Genomic DNA, 21,863 nt, shown 5'->3' on the forward strand with positions numbered 1-21,863 from the left:
CGGTACGCGTTGGTACTCAGTACCGCCACTTCCAAATATAGCTCTTGAGCTTACCGCCACCTCTCAGTGCGCAGAGAATGTGCTTTTAGCGTACCGGTACGCTCATTAGCGAGCAGAGACTACATTACCCATACACCCTTGAGTTTTACAAGTGAAAAGCGCATGCGTCGCTTTTGCCGCTGTCAGTGTCAACAACTCAAAGTGGTCCGGAGAGGGTGTGTGAAACGCGCAACCATAGCGGCTCGTTTAAAATCTATGGTTAAAATACAAAACACTTGTGCCGCGGTCGCGGTCACAAGTGGTGACGAGGACGAGAGTGACACCCCTTCTACCGATGACAACAGCCGCATGTTGTAGCTGGGTCGTTCCTGTTATACAGTGACTTTTCTGTCTTTATGATTTACCTACTCATATTTTCTATAAAATGAGTCACATAAGAAATGGCTTAAATTATAAATGTAGGTCTTCTTTATCACTATATAGGTATTAAAAATACTATTTTGTATTTTACACACCTTTTTATTGATATATGCATTCAATTTTATCATATCCTCAGTGCAAAGTAATCAACTTCCACAAGAACTATAAACCATGAAATGATGAAAATCTCAAAATATTTTTAGATTATGTTATAGAATAGGCTAAACTACGTCTAGTTATACATATAAATCATGTGAAACTATAGTTATTTTTTTACAATTATCTTAATTTACTGTGTCCCTGAAGTCATCTTCCACCCTGTTAGTATGTATTTCTCGACTTCCAAAAAAAGACCACAATTTAATTGAGACAATTTTCAGGAAATTACATAATTAGTTTTTCCTGCTGGAATTCAACCGTACAAAATTAAGTAAGCTTCAACTCTCACCTCTACCTTTTTTTTTAGTTTTTGAAATGTTATCCTGCTTGTCCCACTCTTAAAGTTCAACCCTGTTAGGCTCTGTTATGAAGAATGTTTGTCCGGTCAAAAAAATGTTAAAACATATCTGACATAGTTATAAAAGTTCTGTTTATCTGTAGATGGTTAGCTAGCTAAACGTTGATCCCTCAAAGAGCTACGGCTAACTTATCTTAAAATGTTCCGCCCTGTTGATTCCGCCCTGTTAGATCTATAAACCTAACAGGGTGGAAATTCTAATACAACCCCAAATCAGAAAAAGTTGGGACAGTGTGCAAAACGTAAATAAAAAAAAAGAAGTGATTTCTAAATTTACCTTGACTTGTATTTCATTGCAGACAATATGAACACAAAATATTTCATGTTTTGTCTGGTCAACTTCATGTCATTTGTAAATATGCATCCTTTCCTGTCATTCAGACCTGCAACACATTTCAAAAAAATTTGGGACAGTAAAGCATTTACCACTTTGTAATGTTGCCATTCCTTTTCACAACACTTAAAAGACGTTTAGGGACTGAAGACACCAAGTGATGAAGTGTTTCAGGTGTAATTTTGTCCCATTCTTCCTGCAAACAAGTCTTAAGGTGGGCAACAGTAGGGGTCTTCGTTGTCGCATTTTGCGCTTTAAAATGCGCCACACATTCCACAACTGCAGGCAGGCCAGTCAAGTACCTGTACCCTCTTCCTCCGCAGCCAGGACTTTGTAATGTGTGCAGAATGTGGTTCCCTTTCAGTCGGTCACGTTCGACGTACGTCGGAACTGACCGACGAATTGGGATCTGTTTTCAGAGACCGACCTACTTCGAGTAATTAAAAACGAGACAATAAACATTGGCATGCGAACACGCATTCCATGCACCGCCCCGCGTTGCGGGTATAAATAAGGAAGTGGAAGTGCCGCATACCGCTTTCAACTTCGGAGCCGAGCATTTCAGACATTCCTGGTGTTCCTACGAAGAGTTCAACTATCTACGAGCGGAGAGAGAAAAAATCCCTACCTGTTCCGGTCCAGTGTCGGTGTGACGGTGCCTTACAGCGGTGGTCGCCGGACTCCAAGGAGAACAACAGCTGTTTCCACAGCTCGCTGGGCGTTTTCCCATTGAGTGCTCACAGCGGGCTTGCACCTTTGAACCGCTGTGAGCCGCGGCCATTTCCCCTGTGTGCCTCGGCACTGTCGGAGCGGTTCTTTTCTTCTCTCACTAAAAGAGCAACATGGTTTGACCCTGCGTCTTTTTCAAGATGTCATTCAAACCGTGTGTTTCTGGATGCCGTCGGTTTCTGTCCCCAGTTGACGGACACGATCGCTGTCTCTCGTGTTTGGGCGTTCAGCACGCAGAGGCGGCTTTCGTGGATGAGTCATGTTCGCACTGCGCGAACATGACCATCGCAGTGCTACGGTCTAGGCTCCAATACCTCAAAAGAGGTGGAGTCCCGTTGCGCATCCCCCGATCTAGTGGTCCTCCCTCTGCAAAGCAGAGGGCTGCTACTTTGGCTGATGCCTTTGGTGGAGATCTGAGGGTGACGGTCAGGGCACCCCCGCCCAGTCAACAGGCTGCTCGGGCCCCTCCCCCCTCCGCTGCGCCGGCGCAGTTCCCGGAAGATCGCGGTGGTCCTTCCCATGGGGGGCCGCCCGTTTCTTTCCGGGCTCCTGCTGAGGACATGTTATCGATAGCTGCATCGGGGAACGAGCTAATGGACTCTGGAGATGAGGATTCGGCTGCGTTGCCCCCTTCGGGTGTGACACCGTTACCCGAGTCTGATCCAGAGCTCACAGCTATGCTTTCCCGGGCCGCCGCGAGTGTTGGGCTCGAGTGGAACCCTCCACCGTGTCCCCGAACCCTCGCGGCTGGACGATTAGTATCTCGGGACGGCCCGTGCTGGTTCTCAGCGCCCCGCCCCAGTGCCTTTCTTTCCGGAAGTGCATCAGGAGCTCACGAAGTCGTGGACGGCACCCTACAGTGCTCGTTCACGATCAGCGAGTTCAGAGCTTCCTCTGTCGTCTCTGGCTGTGTTCTTCCCCCCCTGGAACCAGGTTGGGTCCACTCCAGAGACTGCCATTTGTTGCACTACCCTGTTAGGTTAGTCCTTATGTGTATTCCACCTCTCCTTCCATTGAAGGATGTGGTCTGCAGCGTACCATCTCCCGAGACGGGCACGCTTTCCCAGCGTTATCCAATAGTCACGCTGAGTTGGTCTTGCAGGAACAGCAGTGACTGTCCTTCCCTGCCCGGAGCCCTGACTCCCACTCTAACATAGGAGTGGTATAGGGAGCTCAGGCAGGACGCTGGAAGGGCCAGCCTCCTGGCGTGTTGGTAGGGATCCCAATTCGTCGGTCAGTTCCGACGTACGTCGAACGTGACCAACTGAAAGGGAACGTCTCGGTTACGTATGTAACCCTCGCTCCCTGAAGGAGGGAACGGAGACGTACGTCCCGTCGCCAGGTGCTGTGCTTCAGCTGAAGGCCCGAGCCACTTATCTCGGCTCCTCAGTTGAAAACGGTATGCGGCACTTCCACTTTCTTATTTATACCCGCAACGCGGGGCGTGGAATGCGTGATCACATGCCAATGTTTATTGGCTCGTTTTTAATTACTCGAAGTAGGTCGTTCTCTGAAAACAGATCCCAATTCGTCGGTCAGTTCCGACGTACGACTCCGTTCCCTCCTTCAGGGAACGAGGGTTACATACGTAACCGAGACGTTTTGCATTGTCTTGTTGAAATATGCATGGACGTCCCTGGAAAAGATGTCTTCTTGAAGGCAGCATATTATGCTCCAAAATCTCTATGTACTTTTCAGCATTAATGGTGCCTTCACAGAAGTGCAAGTTACCTTTGCCAAGGGCACTGACACAACACCATACCATGACAGACCCTGGCTTTTGGACTTGTTGCTGGTAACAGTCTGGATGATCCTTTTCTTCTTTGGTCCGGAGCACACGGCGTCCATTCCTCCCAAAAAATACCTGAAATACTGATTCATCTGACCACAGTACACGTTTCCACTGTGTGATGGTCCATCCCAGATGCCTCCGAGCCCAGAGAAGTCGACGGCGCTTCTGGACACTGTTAACATAGGGCTTCCTTTTGGCACAGTACAGTTTTAACTGGCATTTGTGGATGTAACTACGTAATGTGGTACTTAACAAAGGTTTGCCAAAGTAGTCCTGAGCCCATGTGGTGATATCGCTTATAGATGAATGACGATTCTTGATGCAGTGCCGCCTGAGGGATCGGAGATCACGTTTGTTCAGCTTAGGCTTGCGCCCTTGTCCTTTACGCACTGAAATTCCTCCAGATTCCTTGAACCTTTTAATTATGTTATGCACTGTTGAATGTGAAATATCCAAATATCTTCCTATCTTTCTTTGAGGAACATTGTTTTTAAACATTTCAATAATTTTCTCACGTATTTGTTGGCAAACTGGCGATCCTCGGCCCATCTTTGCTCCTAAAGGATTAGACCTTTCTTGGATGCTGCTTTTGTACCAAATCATAATTACAATCACCTGTTGACATCACCTGTTTCAAATCACATCATTATTTAACCATTTTACCTCATTACTAACCCTAAATTGCACCTGTCCCAACTTTTTTTGAAATGTGTTGCAGGTCTGAATGACAGGAAAGGATGCATATTTACAAATGACATGAAGTCGACCAGACAAAACATGAAATATTTTGTGTTCATTTTGTCTGCAATGAAATACAAGTCAAAGTAAATTTAGAAATCACTTCTTTTTTTTTTTTTTGCGTTTTCCATACTGTCTCAACTTTTTCTGATTTGGGGTTGTAGAATAAATCGTATTTAGTGTATATTGCAAATTATACAAACACATATATGCATATATAAATATTATATATAAAACCATGTTATATATGTGCAGTGCCACACATTACTGATGGCAAATCATGCAGGACAATGAGGGAAAACTCATCCACTGTTATGGTCTTCCACCCTGTTAGGCGAGTCATTTTTAAATAATAATTTGACAGCAACGTTAAATGTTTTGCATACTTATGTTTTATTTTGGGAGGTGAGGATCATTAACAGCATATACAATATATGTTTTTGTAATAATAGTTTTGTTATTGTTTCAAGAATTAAAAAAAATACCATGATGGCATAAGGGACATATACTATCCAAGAAAAACTTGCTATTGTTTAACATTTACATTATTAACATTTTGTGATAACTATGTATATGTCCCTAACAGGGTGGAACACCTTCACGGCCCGTGTCTGAACAATGAATCTACCCAGAATTATAATTTTTTTTGTCCCTGAGCTTGACCAATATGTATTCCGACTAGTTAAACATGTCACCATTTTGGTAGAATGCTAAAAACATGAAAATCATGTACTTTTTTTTCAAACATTTATGAAGCCAAAATGTTACCGCATCCCAGGAATGACAGAGCTATAGTTTCTAACTGTGTTGCTATTTGATTAGAAAAAAGAAAGACAAAACTGAACATTGGCCAGCATGGTAGCCTAATGAGGTGCCGTCGATGGTCTTGCTTTGTAAATAAACCCTTATTGTAACAAATGATATAGTTAAACAATTACAAGAACTATATGTTAGTTCTAAGGCTGAGAACAAGTTAGAAAGAGCTTTAAAATATGGACCTTCTTGAAATATTGACTAAACAATCCCCCCATAACAACGCCCCCAACAAAGCCCCGCCCCCTCTGGTGAGTACCGGCACTTAATTTTTTCCACTTCAAGCACTGATCAAAACAAAGTGAAATAATTGAGGCTTTAAACTTCATAAGTTTTAAAAGGCTACGTGATGTGACAACACATCTATTTTCAAGTCTTGATGCTAAATGTAAAGAAGAGGAATCTAAAAATGAAGAAGCGAAAAGTCTGAGGCAAAGATTCAATATCTTCAAACACAGCTAGATAAATTACTAGCTGAGCAGTTAGCCCTGACTGAAAAGTGTAACAAACACGAGGAAACCATTGTAGATCTCAAGTTCATGCCTCCCAGACCGCTTAACAGCGATGGGAATAAAAAGCATGTTCACTTCTTAGATGAAAATTCTGTCATTAATTACTCACCCTCATGTCGTTCGACACCCTTAAGACATCCGTTCATCTTCGGAACACAAATGAAGATATTTTTGTTGAAAGCTGATGGCTGAGAAAGGCTTCAGATAGGCCTCCATTGGCATTCAGTATATTTACACTCCCAAGACCCATAAAAGGCACTTAAAACGTCGTTACAAAGTCATTCTCACCACAGTGACTCAACAATAATTTTACGATGCGACGACAATAGTTTTTGTGCGCAAAAAAAAATCAAAATAACACCTTTATTCAACTTGTTCTTGTCTTCCGTGTGTGCCTCCACAACGCATGCGCGACAATATGACGCAGATCTGGCGTTCGGACATATGACCCAGAAGCAATTTGTTTACAAGCAGAGGAAGATGCGTGTATCTAAGCTGTTGAATTCTACATTGATCGTGCTTCAGGTCTCGGCGTAGTTCTCAAAATGGGGTTAAAGTGTGCATTTCATGGATTCCCGAACCCCGGCGTCACGTCATATTCTCGCGCATGCGTCGTGGAGGCACACACGGAAGACAAGAAGAGGTTGAATAAAGTCGTTATTTTGATTTTTTTTGGCGCACAAAAACTTTTGTCGTCGGATCGTAAAATTATTGTAGAGTCACTGTGGTGAGATGGACTTTGTAGCGACGTTTTAAGTGCCTTTTATGGGTCTTGGGAGTGTAGATGTACTGAATGCCAATGGAGGACTATCTGAAGCCTTTCTCAGCCATCAGCTTTCAACAAAAATATCTTCATTTGTGTTCCGAAGATAAACGGAGGTCTTACGGGTGTCGAACGACATGAGGGTGAGTAATTAATGACATAATTTTCATTTTTGGGTTAACTAACCCTTTAAGGTGTGCTGCACTGGAATAGCGCTGAGTCATGTACCAGTACGCATGGTCCGCAAGCATTAGTTCCAGGAGAACATAGCAGACAACCCAATGGCAAAGAGAACAGGTTTTACAGTTCCTGTCAGAAAATAGGCCATTCAGAGGAAAAATGCTGATCGCTGGGAAGGGGTCGACCTCCACCTTATTTTCAGAAAAATAGGAATTTACTTTCTAAAGGCAAAAATCAGCACTCATTTACAAATAAAGCACTCAGTGAGTTAACTGCTGTGTTCATGCAAGGCCTTCAGCTATTAACCTCCCTGGCTAGTGGTTTAGCTGCCTAATAGCAATGAGTCTAATAGTAAAACAATCCAAATTGCAATGATCCTGTTTGTATTTTTTATCAAATTACAATTGCATTAATCATGAAAATGTTTTCACCACAGCTGATTTCAATAAGTTCAAACTTTGCATTTTATCATGCCCATTAACAAAAACATTGGTTTTGAGCCAAGTCACACCTCATACTCACATCCTCATACTGGCTGCCTTTTACAACAGGGCTAAAATTTGCATCACAATTGTATACCTTCTCACCATTTTTGGGGCATGATTTACACATAGTCACAGCTAAATGCAGCCACATAGATTTGACCTTTACACAAAGTAAAGTTATTGTTTGTTTTTGGTTTCTTTAGATTTACTAAATCAGGTATTATTTGTCTCACCAAGTGAAATATCAAAAGTGTATTTCTCATCCTCATCTAAGTGCAAATATTATTTTATCATTTAATTACTTTGTATTATAATTAGGGATGCACCGAATCCAGATTTTTGGGGTTCGGCCGAATACCGAATCCACTGGTTAAGATTCGGCCGAATCCGAAACCGAATACCGAATCCTACTCCCATCCGCAGTCCATTATCACAGTAAACACATTAATGAAGTAACGTCCACAGCAGTGTAGGGATGCCATTAACTGTTTTGGTCAAGTTTACTAAAGTAAACATTGTCGTGTATGTTCTTCTCGACGCTATTTCATGATGGTTTATAGAAAAATTACCCCGAGTCGTCCTCTGTCGTTTCAAAGAACAACCCAAAGGGGAGCGCAGGTGGCGCGCGCTAGGGTTGTGCCGACATCAAGATGGAGCGCCACCATCGTGATGCCACGCCCCCGTTGCGAGTCTGTTGTGTGCGACACACACTAATCCTCTTCTATAGTATTAGTTAAACTAAAAACTTAGCAGGGATTGCTCTGTAAATTAAATTGAGAATGTAACTAATGCATATATGCTATTTTAAATACTGTAGTCTATGCCAGGTATATAGCCTACATTTTGAAATCATTTGAGGCTGAAACATCCATATGCGTGTTTATTTTAGCACTTCCGTCAGTGAAACAACACACTACAGCCTATAAAACAAAAACGATTTTCAGTAAATAATGGTAACCTCAAGAATATATGAAAATTAAATATTTGTTAGAAAAATATTTGATTCATACTATTTCCCCGCAAAGATGCGTCATATACCGCTCTGCGCTAGAGGTCTTCACGGAGCCCCCGAGACCCGTGGACCCGGGACCCGACCCGGGACCCGTACGGGTTCGGGTCTATATTTTAAATGATCAGCCGGGTCCGGGTCGGGTCCCAATCTATTACTATGGGTCCCGGGTCTGTTTAACATTGTGTGTAATACCGGAGTCGATCCGGAACCGGAGAACACCTGCCCGTGATAAGAGTCATTCAGCACTGCTTGTGTGTTTTTTGTAACTTGCAACTGTAAAATTAGGATAAGAAAAGTGTGAGCCAGGAAATAAGGTTTAAAAGAAAGAAAGAAGAAAAACACGAGCGATCTCTCTCTTGCTCGCTCGCCTCACGCGCTCTCTCTCTCTCTCGCTCGCTCTCTCTGCAAGCGCACGGTAATAATAATGGTTACCTTCAAGAGTGATGTGCGAAAAAAGCTAAAAAAACAACGAATATAAAGAAGTTTAACCCACGGCCACCTCTTCTGTCCGGGCATCCTTCATGCATATTGTGGACAAACATGAGAAAAAGCAAGTGCTGTCTACGTGACGCACTGTTGAAGTTTGATTTGAACTTATATTTAAATAATATATTTAAAATCAGCAACAAAATCCCAAGTGAACTGTCACAAATGTTTTCTATGATGCTCAAATTGCGTAAAAAAGCTCATATTTCAGGTTGCTCCAGCCACCGCGCATGTGCGGTCTCAAGCTCGTGTCATGTTTCTATGGCAACCCGAGCTTCCGCTGTGATTGACTTTAATAATAATATGAATGAACCGTCTTATTTAATCTTAAAGTTTTGGTGGTCAGACTCGGCTCACAGATATTATAGCAAATAAATAATGCGGACGTCAGCGGCCACCGAACGAGCAATCGTTATTATAGTTCAAAAAGGCAAACAGTCAAAGTTATGCGAGTTAACTTGGCGAAATGCAAATCTGCAAAGACGCATTTGTCATCCGTCACCGTGACATAAAGTGGACTTTTACAGCTCAAATGATGAGTGAATTAAGCATGCTTGGAATAACAAGAGAGGAATAACATGGATTCAACTTTTTGGCAAGGATGTAATGCATCACAAGTAACGCTACAAGGAAGGGAGACGACGGCTAGGTAAGACAAAAAGTTATATTTTTTCATAACTTGTTTATTGACTTGTTAATATCAATTATTATGGAATATGTGACAGTCGGGTCCAATCGGGTCTGTGTCTTCCCGCCGGGTTCGGTTCCAGCTTTTAAATAATAGACGGGTCCAGGTCGGTTCCGGGTACTACATTTTTGGCATTTCTCGGATCTGCACGGGTCGGGTCCAGCTTTTGAAATAATAGACGGGTCCGGGTCGGTTCCGTTAAGCAAATCACGGGTCTCTTCGGGTTCGGGTATGAATTTTGGGACCCGTGAAGACCTCTACTCTGCGCTTTGGGAGGAATGGGACACTGAACAGACACCTTCTTGAATATCTTCGTCTTCATATGTTCTACTGATGTTGCAAAGCAACACTTGTTGTAAAAGGTCTGAAGAGTGGATTTTATTTTCCACAGGGTCAAGACATTTAGGCAATGTTTGATTATTCACTGCCAGAGAAAACGAAACGTCTCGGTTACGTATGTAACCCTCGTTCCCTGAAGGAGGGAACGGAGACGTACGTCGGAACTGACCGACGAATTGGGATCTGATCTCAGAGACCAATCTACTTCGAGTGTATTAAAAACGAGCCAATGGAGATTGGCATGCGATCCACGCATTCCACGCACCGCCCCGCAGCGCGGGTATAAATAAGGAAGTGGAATGCTTGATCATTGCCTTTTTCTGCTGAGGAGCCGAACTAGTGACTCGGCCCCCTAGCGGAAGCACAGCACCTGGCGACGGGACGTACGTCTCCGTTCCCTCCTTCAGGGAACGAGGGTTACATACGTAACCGAGACGTTCCCTTTCAGTCGGTCACGTTCGACGTACGTCGGAACTGACCGACGAATTGGGATCCCTACCAAAACGCCAGGGCGCTGGCCCTTCCAGCGTCCTGCTTGAGCGCACTGGACCGTCTTAGATGGTACGGAAGTCAGGGCTCCAAGCAGGGAGGTCAGTCACTGCTGTTTCTGCAAGACCCACTCAGTGTGACTATTGGATAACGCTGGGAAAGCGTGCCCGTCTCGGGAGATGGTACGCTGCGGAGCCACGTCCTTCGTAGAAGGCTAGGTGGCAGAATACACATAAGGACTAACCTGGCAGGGTAGTGCAACATATGGCAGTCTCTGGGGTGGTTCCAGCCTGGTCCCAGGGGGGAAAGAACACGCCCAGAGACGACAGAGCGGGCTCTGTCAAGGGAAAGACACGGGGCTAGCCGAGTAGGGCAGCTGGTACCGTGGAAGAATACACATATGGGGTAGCCGTGAGGGGACCGCTACATATGGAACCCAGCCTACACACACGTTTCACAAGCATACGGGTGCAGGCCTGGCGTCAGACGGCCGCAACGTCTGGCACCGCAGGGGTGACGGAGGAGCTCGACAGGGTTAGCCGTTTCCGGGGAACACAACTGGAGAAAATAGACGCACGTATCCGGCCCAGAGGGCGGGAGTGGCGTTGCAAGCCGACACTTAGAACGGGCACTTAGCGCTACTGGCCACTGGGGGCGAGGATGCGGGAAGATACCGGCTCTACACGGAGGCTATAGAATCTAGCGAACGTGTTAGGTGTCGCCCAGCCCGCAGCTCTACATATATCTGTCAGCGAGGCGCCTTGAGCCAGCGCCCAGGAAGAAGCAACACTCCTTGTTGAGTGTGCTCGCAACCCGAACGGGCAAGGCACGTCTTGGGACTGGTAAGCCAAGACGATAGCATCCACTATCCAGTGGGCTAACCTCTGCTTGGAGACAGCCTTTCCCTTCTGCTGGCCTCCGTAACAGACAAAGAGTTGCTCTGAGGTCCGAAAGCTTTGAGTCCGGTCGACGTAAGCGCGAAGAGCGCGGACGGGACATAACAAAGCCTGGGCTGGGTCTGCCTCCTCCGAGGGCAGCGCTTGCAGGTTCACTACCTGGTCCCGGAAGGGAGTGGTAGGAACCTTGGGCACGTATCCAGGCCGGGGTCTCAGGACAACGTGAGAGTTGGCCGGCCCGAATTCTAGGCACGATTCGTTGACCGAAAGTGCATGCAGGTCCCCTACCCTCTTGATGGAGGCCAATGCCGTCAGAAGCACTGTCTTCATTGACAGGATTTTAAGCTCCACAGACTGCAAAGGCTCAAAGGGAGGGCTCTGAAGTGCTCTGAGCACTAGAGCTAAGTCCCAAGAGGGTAACGAGTTTGGACGAGGAGGATTTAGCCTCCTCGCACCTCTGAGGAACCTGACGATTAAGTCGTGCTTTCCTATGTACTTACCTTCGACTGCGTCGTGATACGCCGCTATTGCTGCGACGTACACTTTGAGGGTGGAGGGAGACAGCCTTCGCTCCAGCCCATCTTGCAGGAAAGAAAGCACGACACTAACCGAACACCTTCGGGGGTCTTCCCGGTGGGAAGAGCACCATTCAACGAACAGGTTCCACTTCAAAGCGTAGAGGCGCCTCGTAGAGGGGGCTCTAGCAGAAGAGATGGTGTCCACCACTGCCTGTGGTAGACCACCTAGAACCTCCGCGTCCCGTCCAGGGACCAGACATGGAGTTTCCAGAGGTCTGGACGCGGGTGCCATAGAGTGCCCCGTCCCTGAGAAAGAAGGTCCCTCCTCAGGGGGATCGGCCAAGGAGGGGCTGTCGCGAGGAGAGTTAGTTCTGGGAACCAGGTCCGGTTGGGCCAGTAGGGCGCAACTAACAAGACCTGCTCCTCGTCCTCCCTGACCTTGCACAGGGTCTGTGCAAGAAGGCTCACTGGGGGAAACGCATATTTGCGCAGGTCCCGGGGCCAGCTGTGCGCCAGTGCATCCGTGCCGAGGGTGCCCCCGGTCAGGGAATAGTACCACTGGCAATGGGTCGAGTCCGGAGAGGCAAACAGGTCTACCTGTGCGGCTCCGAAGAGGTCCCATATCAGCTGGACCGCCTGGGGATGGAGTCGCCACTCCCCCGGAGGTGTCGACTGGCGAGAGAGCTCGTCGGCTGTCTGGTTCAGCGCACCTGGGATGTGAATGGCACGAAGCGACCTCAGATGCTTCTGACTCCAAAGGAGGAGGTGGCGGGCGAGTTGGAACATGCAACGGGAGCGTAGACCACCCTGACGGTTGATGTACGCAACGGCCGCAGTGCTGTCCGTACGGACCAGTACATGCTTGCCACGTAGCGGCCCCTTGAGGCGGCGCAGTGCCAAGTGTACCGCTAACAACTCGAGGCAATTGATATGCCAATGCAATTGAGGTCCCGTCCACAGACCTGAAACTGCATGCCCGTTGTACGTGGCCCCCTAGCCCATGGAGGAGGCATCCGTGAAGAGCACAGCATGCCTGGACACTTGTTCTAAGGGCACCCCGGCCCGGAGAAACGAAGCGTCGGACCATGGGCTGAAAGTTTGGCGGCAGTAAGGAGTCACGGGGACCCGGTACTGGCCGCTCTGCCACGCCCACCTCGGGACTCGGCCATGGAGCCAGTGTTGAAGCGGTCTCATATGAAGCAATCCGAGCGGCGTAACCGCGGCTGCAGATGCCATATGCCCCAGGAGCCTCTGAAAAAATTTCAGTGGGACCGCTGTCCTGTTCTTGAACGAATTCAAGCAGTTCAACACCGACCGGACCCGCTCTTCCGTGAGGCGCGCAGTCTGGCTGACCGAATCCAGCTCCATACCGAGATAAGAGATCCTCTGCGTGGGACAGAGTTTGCTCTTCTCTCGGTTGACCCGAAGGCCCAACAGGCTGAGGTGACTGAGCACCATGTCCCTGTGTTCGCACAACTGCTCCCGAGACTGGGCGAGTATGAGCCAGTCGTCGAGATAGTTGAGGATACGAACGCCGCGTTCTCTGAGCGGAACAATGGCTGCCTCTGCGACTTTCGTGAAGACGCGAGGCGACAGGGACAGCCCAAAGGGCAGGACTTTGTACTGATATGCCTTCCCCTCGAACGCAAAACGTAGGAACGTCTGTGTCGAGGAAGGATAGAGACATGAAAGTACGCATCCTTCAGGTCGATCGCTGCGAACCAATCTTGGGGACGGATGCATTCGAAGATGCGTTTCTGCGTTAGCATCCGGAACGGGAGCTTGTGCAGGGCCCGATTCAGGATACGCAGGTCCAAGATTGGCCGTAACCCACCCCCTTTCTTGGGTACAATGAAGTAGGGGCTGTAGAACCCCGCCTTCATATCGGCTGGAGGAACCGGCTCGACCGCGTCCTTCGCCAGTAGGACATCGATCTCTGACCGCAAGACCTGAGCATCGCTGCTTCGCACGGAGGTGAAGAGGATGCCCTTGTACTTGGGAGGCCGGTGAGCGAACTGAATCGCGTAGCCGAGTCTGTTGGTACGGATGAGCCAGCGAGACGGCCTGGGGGCCGAAGCCCAGAGACCGCACAAGCGGGACCAACGGCACCACAGACGTACCAGGGGTGGGGCAGCGAGGCGGAATAGACAGACCCGACTCGGGAGGCCCGGAGGCGGCCCGGAGTGTTGTCTGAGTATTCCAGGGTGGGGCAGAGTGTGGGTGAGAAGGCCCGGGGGCGTTCTCGGTGCCCACACTGCCGCCCCCTGGCGAAGGGAGGGGAGGAAAGAAGTGACAAGGCCCGGGGGCGTCGCACACTGCCAACCTGGCCCTCTTGGGGCCCAGGGAGAGAGGAAACTGCTCTGAAAATGTGGGTACCGCTGGACTCCGGAGAGCCAGCGGCAGAGTATTGACACCAGTCAGGGCCCCCGGTCCTCCTCCGGGGGGGTGAGGGAGGGGTGCGGACACCAACTCCCTCGGAGCAGCTCCTGTTCTCCCTGGGCTGCCCATCTCAGGGCCGCTTGCCCTTACGCTTGCTTGTAGACTAGCAAGCCCTGAGTGGGTTGGGCGCCTCCCTTACGTCCGACACCCTGCCTCCCAGATGGAGGCTGCTGCCTGGGTTTCGCAGGGGCAGAGGTGGACGCAGGGGGGGCGCCCTCGGCGACAAGCAGGCAGAGGTGCTGCGAATTAGGATTTTTTTTTTTTAAACCACCTCTGTCTGCTTCTAGGCCATCGAGAACTGCTGGGCAAAGTACTCGACGGCGTCGCCGAAGAGGCCAGCCTGACAGGCAGGGGCGTTAAGGAACCGAACTTAGTCGGACTCACGCATATCTGCCAGGTTTAGCCCCAGGTTCCTGGACCACTAGTGTGGACATCGCCTGACCCAGGGAGCGTGCAGTGACTTCCGTCGCCCAGAGAGCGAGGTCCACCACCGCACGCAGTTCCTGCATAACCCCTGGGTCGGGACTACCCTCGTACATGCAGGACAGAGGGTAGTGAGAGAGGGAAAAATTTATACAGATTTTGGCCCTTTTGGTGTTCCATATTTTGACACCAAATAGTTCCATACTGCTCATTTTTCCAATGCCCATCCGGGAAAAAAGGCACGGGGGTAGGCAAGGCGATTTAAGCGTTGCACTACGCCTCAGCCACCCGGGAAAGCATGGCTGCCAACTCTGAATCTGATTCAGCAAAAGCACACACCATTATAGTGGGAAACTCAGCATCATCATTTCCAGTGCATAACAGCCCTCTCTCCGATGCAGCAATTGACATCTGTCCTCTGCCAGAGCCACAAATGAAACATTAGGTCTCCTTGTTTTAAAAGGACCAGCAATCCCATCTGTAAGCTACCAGCAGGCATGTGAAACAGTGAACGTGGCCGTCAAACTCGACGGCACACGGTGCGCTGAACGCTCAAGCCCTATGAAAAGGCAAGACGAACACCGCACCGACGTGGTCATGTTCTCATGAGAGAACATGAACCACCCACGAACAAAGTCTCGGCATGCTCATGATGCGATAGAGGAGTGGGGGCCCGAAGAGATGTACCCGGCGGGGATGCCCCACTGTAATCCTCAGGTCCACCAAAGCTTATTAACTAAAGTAGTCCTTTTCTGATGCACCAGAAAAGAAACTAGATCAGGGAATAAGGAAAGGGACTCAACCCCATTTGAGGTTTCATAGTCTGGACCGCGCATCTAGAGAGTGCCGAGTGACGCGCTGGGTTGCCGTGGCAACCCCCGCTGTCAGCCGGCGCTCGACGGCACACGGCGCGCTGAACGCTCGAGCCCTTACGAGAAAGGTGAGACGAACAACGCGCCGACGTGACCATGCTCTCCTGAGAGAGCATGGATCACCCACGAACGCAATCACACATGTTTATATATGTGAGAGAGATCGTGGCCGTCAAATGAGGACAGGAAACAACCGCATCCAGAAACACACGGTTTGAATGACATCTTGAAAAAGACGCAGGGTCAAACCGTGTTGCTCTTTTAGAAAAGGAAAACCGCTCTTTCAGTGCTGAAGCACTCAGGGAGATGACCGCGGCTCACGCAGTTCAGATAGTGCAAGCCTGCGTGAGCACTCAGAAATGGAAACGCCCAGCCAACCAACAAAACCAGCTCTTTATCTCCTCTGAAGCGGCCACCCGCTGAAAAGCGCCGTCACACCCGCACTGGAACAGCAATCCTTCTCACGAGACTCGAATAACACTCTTCGTAGACACAGCAATGACGCTGTTCGGCTCCGAAAAAAAAGGCAATGATCAAGCATTCCACTTCCTTATTTATACCCGCGCTGCGGGGCGGTGCGTGGAATGCGTGGATCGCATGCCAATCTCCATTGGCTCGTTTTTAATACACTCGAAGTAGATTGGTCTCTGAGATCAGATCCCAATTCGTCGGTCAGTTCCGACGTACGTCGAACGTGACCGACTGAAAGGGAACTAAAATCACCGGCGTGTGTGAAATGCGCTATTCAAATAAACCAAACTTGACGCGCCTTACCAAGTTTAATAACAAGAACAAACTGTGTTAAATAAAATTTGAAGTAAAAAGGTATTCATCTTACAGTGTTTTTTATACTTTCCCACAGTAAAGGATGTGAATAGTTATAATAGACTTAATTATAAGCAAACGAAAGGAAGAAACGTTTATAATCCCCTGCGAACATGGGTGCGACGTGAGTGAAGATTTGGGAAAAGAAACGAGATGTCGATGTCCATTGGGATAAAATGGACTAGGCCTATTGTTCAAATTCACGGAAAATCGAGTGACCATATCCAGATCACAAAGCATAATGAAAAAGAGCTCTCTGACCATTATTTCCTTTCTAGGCTAAACAAAGCTTTGTGCTTCACTCCTGTGGTAATATTCACGTGAAACAGCATTCACATACAAAACACTGTGTTAGTAAAATAATGAAGTTATTTTTTTTAAAAGTAGAAAATAGTATTTATGTAAAGAGATATATTAAAATAAAAAGAGCTCAACTCTTAAGTGGAAGGAACCTATTTTTTCCCCCTCACGTGCAACCTAGCGGATGAATCATTATTTGGGTTAGTAAAAATAACGAAATGATGGTTTTAAGAGAATAGTATATGTAAAGATATATAGTATATTATCTACCTATTTACCTAATTCCGGTTCTTCAAAGCTTACGGATTCAGTGTATTTTCGTTTTGTCATCTTAATTTGGTAATTATTTAAGTGAAAAATATTTAGTGTAGGCCTATATATTTTATTAATTTTATTTATATTTTATCTGATCTATATATCTATAGGCTGTTTGCAAGGTAAAATAAAATACACTTTGGCTGCTGTCTGTAGATTCCTTCATGCACAACTCGTATTCTCTCGGATGTTTCATATGCAAATTTATAACAGCGGCTGTTGTTAAGGGTCCTTGTCATCACGAGACAAATCGGCATTGCAAATTGAACGCGTAGCTCAACTTGAATCGCCTTCTTTTGACTTAAAGTATACTGCCACGTTTTCTGTTCATGAGTTCCATTTTCACTTTCAACAGCGGCGTCATTACGTTCGACCAGCGGGGCGCGCATAGTGCAAGCCTAGTGGTCGGGTTCGGTGGAAAAAAATTCGGAGGTTCGGCAGAAACCGAACCCAGTCAAAAAGCCCAATATTCGGCCGAATCCGAACCCGAACCCTGGATTCGGTGCATCCCTAATTATAATTGCCAAGCAGGGCACTACGTAGAGAAAGGTGACACAAAACTGGATAAATCTTTACAGAATTGAACTTTATTGTCCATTCTGTTTGTCACAGAACAGAAATTTATCTTTGACACTGGTGACAAATTCACACCACTACACAAAATCACATCACACATTTACAAAACAAACACAAAAAATAAATTTAAATAATTTGTCATTGTTTCAAAGAAAGAAATTGTATACTACTTTAAAAACTGCGATTTAAAATAATCACTGCCATTGGGACAAACGATTTTTTATACACATTCCTTCTGGCCAGAGGAATTTTTAGTCTTCGTCCGGATGGAAGCAATTCAAAGGTAGAATGAAGCGGATGAGTATGATCTTTAAAAATCGCAATTGCTGTTTTTTCCATAAAACAGTCAAACAAGCCCTGAAGAAGCTGTTGTTTGTGCCCAGTAATCTTCAGAGGTGTCAAAAGTATTCACATTCATTACTCAGGTAGAAGTATAGATACTGGGGTTTAAAAAGACTTCTGTAGAAGTTGAAGTATCAACTCAAGCTTTTTACTCAAGTAAAAGTGTAAAAGTACTGGTTTCAAAACTACTTAAAGTATAAAAGTAAAAGTAATGTAAGGGGAAAAAATGCCATTAAAGGGGTAGTTCACCCAAAAATGAAAATTCTTTCATCATTTACTCACCCTCAAGAACTTCCAACCTGTATGAGTTTCTTTGTTCTGAAGATTGAAGAATGTTTGTAAACAAGCAGATTATATGCAACCATTGACTGCCATAGTATTTTCCCCTACTATGGTAGTCAATGGTTGCTCTATCTGCTTGGTTACAAACATTCTTCAAAAATATCTTCAGAACAAAGAAACTCATACAGGTTTGGAACAACTTGAGGGTGAGTAAATGATGAAAGAATTTTCATTTTTGGGTGAAGTATCCCTTTAAGGACAAAAGATTAGGCCGCGCCACAGTGCATACATTTTTCTAAAGGCCATAATGATTATAATGTTATATTAAAAAGTTAATGTTGAAAATTTTTAGATGCACGTGGCTACGCGTTTCAGCCGCATATATTCCCATTGAAAATGAACGCATTTTAGGACAATGCAAATACATTAAAGAACCATATACTACTGAGCATTAATGTGTTTCATGGAGCGGAAGATTTGATGACTAGTTGCCTATAAATATTGTAAAGGTGCAAAAAGTCAAAATACTGTACAAAAGTTACTTTGTGTTGCACTTTGCTTTGACAAAACTACAGTATGTCTTTCGTGAAGTACATTGCACATGCACTTAGCACAGTCAAAACGGATTAATCGTTGATTTAAACATCTTTCAGCAGCTGTCGGGGTTGCTAGTTGCAGTCAGATGTCCTAAGTGTGTATATGATGATAGACAGGAATCACGGTTATATTTATAAAGAGTCTTCGAGTCACAGGTGTAAGTAACGTTTGAGAGTTGAGTCACTCTCCCACTCTTTACTGTAGATACAATTTACTGTATATTTATGCCACTGGCATAGCGATCACTGGAATATACAGCTAAAGTTATCGCGCTAAAAACCCGGCTAAAGTCATGAATGAGCACGTCTGCCTGCTGATCGCTGATTGGCTGAAAGTCCGTGCTCGTCGCGAGAACCCGCCCTATCTGGCAACATGGTGTGTGTGATTTGTGCAGGTGCAGGCGTGATTGATCGCGTACAACCCAATAGGGTGTCGGAATGGTTTGTGTTTATCCTTCTCATCCAACCACAATCACATTCACTCTGTCCGGATGGCGCGACTTATCTGGATAGCTTTTTTTTTATGACAAGCCGTAATGAAAACATGCCGAAATGGAATAGGAGTAACGAGGCTATTTTAAAATGTAAGGAGTAGAAAGTACAGATAATTGCTTGAAAATGTAAGGAGTAGAAGTAAAAAGTAGGCTGAAAAATAATTACTCCAGTAAAGTATAGATACTCAAAATTTCTACTTAAGTAAGGTAACGAAGTATTTGTACTTCGTTACTTGACACCTCTGGTAATCTTATTAGCTTGGTTAATTATTTGTGAAAGCTTTCTCTTGTATTTTAATGTTAAATTACCATACCATGTAACAATATTATATGTAAGAATACTCTCAATCATTGATCGATATAGCATGGATAAGGTGTGCGCGCTAACGTTAAAACTTCTCAGTTTTCTAGGAAGACTCAGACGTTGTCTTGCCTTTTTATGGATAAAATCTACGTTACTTTCAAAGTTAAGTTTCTCATCAATAATAGTACCCAAGTATTTAAAATTCGAGACCTGCTCTACGGTTTTTATTTTATGACAACTAGTTTATATCCAGAGGCGGTATCTACTTTTGACTGATTTCTCAGACATAACTCTTCTGTCTTCTCAATATTAAGATGTAAGAAACTATTTTCAAACCAACCGATAATACTATCAATGAACTGAAGTATGGAGAAGTATGGAGAGCAATTCATTTCGTTTTGACAGGAAACCAATGCCATATCATCAGCATACTTTATAAGATAAAGGTTATCGGCATTACACTGCAGTTCATTGATATATACAGAAAACAGTATTGGAGACAGTACACATCCCTGCGGTACCCCAGTGTTTAAAACCAAGCAGTCTGATATGACATTATTATTAATATAGACTTGCTGAGGTCGGTCTTTTAAGAATTCTTTAATCCATAAAATCATCCAACTACTGACACCTAAATCATAAAGGCGCTTTAGAAGGAGATAAGGTTGAACTGTATTAAAAGCAGACGAGAAATCCATAAAAAGTATTCGAACATATGTATTTGAATGATCTAGATGATGTTGAACCTTACGTAAAAGAGTAACAGATACATCCACAGAATTTGAAACAGCCTTGTACACACACATCCCAGTTGTGCTGCACATTCTTTCAAGACTTTCCCCTTCAGGCCATCTGGGCCAGGTGCCTGTGTGGTTTGACTTTACGGAGCACTGTGACAACCTCTTTCTCCTGTATAGTCATAGACTCTGATTGAGTCATGTTTGGAAATTCATTACTACAAGTTGAATCATTCAAATTATTAAATCTTGAAAAAAAATATTAAGATCAATTGCAAAACAATGAGTGTCTTCATATTGTTGGACTCTTCTCTTTTGTCTACCCAACATTGTATTCAAACCATTCCATGCGTCTCTTACGTTCCCTGTTTTAAATTTATTTTCAACATTCTCTTTATATTCATTCTGTGCATCTTTTATCTTACGTTTTATTACCTAATTTAACTCTCTTACTTTCTGCTGATCATTTTGCAAGAAAGCAATTTTCTTCATATTTAGATAGTGTTTCAACTCTTTGTTAATCCACGGCTTATTATTTGGATAGATTCTGATATTCTTTGTTTGGACAACAGAATTTACACAGAAGTTAACATAGCAGATTATTGTGTTATTCAACAATTCATAATTTTTACAGCAATCATCATCATTAAAAAATAAGTCCCATTCAGTACACTCAAAACAGCCTCTTAACTCTTCTGTTGAATCTCTGGTCCATGTTTGAACCTGCTGAACGGCAGGCTTAATCCGCTTTAACAGTTGCCTATATTTTGGTAACAAATGAATGACATTATGATCCGAGCGTCCCAGAGGTGGATGTGACCTTGGAACATATGCACCTTCCACGTTACCAAAGCATTTATCCAGAGTCTTAACCAGTCTTGTCGGACAGGTTACATATTGCTCAAGATTTGGCAGCAGCGTAGATACATTGCATTTATTAAAATCTCCAAGCAAAAATACTGGGTCATCGGCAGAATTGCACAGCGCTCTATTGTAACTATCAGCTATGCATTCGGCAGCAAGTACAAAGTTTGGTCCAGGCACATAAGCTAAAATAATTGTTATTTGTCCACATTCACGAGGCATATAATGTGGCCTAAATGAAACAGTCAGTAGTTCATAGTGAGCTGAGCAATGTGTTTCACGTACCGTAAAGTTCTTTGCCCACTTACTATTTTCGAACATACACAGCCCTCCTCTGATGGTTTTGGTTGACTTGGCACTGTTGCGGTCCATACGGATTAATGAGTAGCCGTCCAAGTTTATGTTGTCGATCGCCTCCGTCAGCCATGTCTCCGTGATGCAGATCAAGTTGGCTCTTTTAAAGTCTCTGTTATATTTCACCAATGCTGTGAGCTCGGATACTTTATTTTGAAGCGAGCGTACATTGGTGAAAGTCATTGTGGGAAAAGTAAACCGACTGCCGCGATGTTTAAGTCTGTTTCGGATTCCGCCTCTAGCGCCCCTCCGTTTCACCTTTTTCTTTCTGTTAGTTGTGTGGATAAGACACATTATTTCAGAGGGTTCATGAAGAAACTTTGGTGGAGTTTTAACATTGTATCGGAGTCTCAGCAGATCTTCGCGGCTGTAAACCACTGTCCTTAGATCTCCCAAATCCACTCCGTCTCCCAGTGCACAAGCACAGTC

This window comes from Gobio gobio, assembly GCF_949357685.1.
Source record: "Gobio gobio genome assembly, chromosome: 6".
In the NCBI taxonomy this organism is placed as follows: domain Eukaryota; kingdom Metazoa; phylum Chordata; class Actinopteri; order Cypriniformes; family Gobionidae; genus Gobio; species Gobio gobio.